Source organism: Labrus bergylta, chromosome 3 (assembly GCF_963930695.1).
Source record: "Labrus bergylta chromosome 3, fLabBer1.1, whole genome shotgun sequence".
NCBI lineage: Eukaryota > Metazoa > Chordata > Actinopteri > Labriformes > Labridae > Labrus > Labrus bergylta.
The window spans coordinates 187,147-187,500 of NC_089197.1; positions in this window are offsets into that span (position 1 = coordinate 187,147).

The window sequence follows — 354 nt, forward strand, 5'->3', positions numbered from 1 at the left end:
TAATATCAGTCTCTTAATATCGGTCTCTCAATATCAGTCTGTAATATATTGGTCCTTAATATCAGTCTCTTAATATCGGTCTGTAATATATCGTTTTTTAATATCAGTCTCTTAATATCGGTCTCTTAATATCGGTCTGTAATATATCGGTCTTTACTATCAGTCTCTTTATATCGGTCTCTCAATATCAGTCTGTAATATATTGGTCTTTAATATCAGTCTTTAATATCGGTCTCTTAATATCAGTCTTTAATATCAGTCTTTAATATCGGTCTCTTAATATCGGTCTGTAATATATCGTTTTTTTAATATCAGTCTTTAATATCAGTCTTTAATATCGGTCTGTAATATATC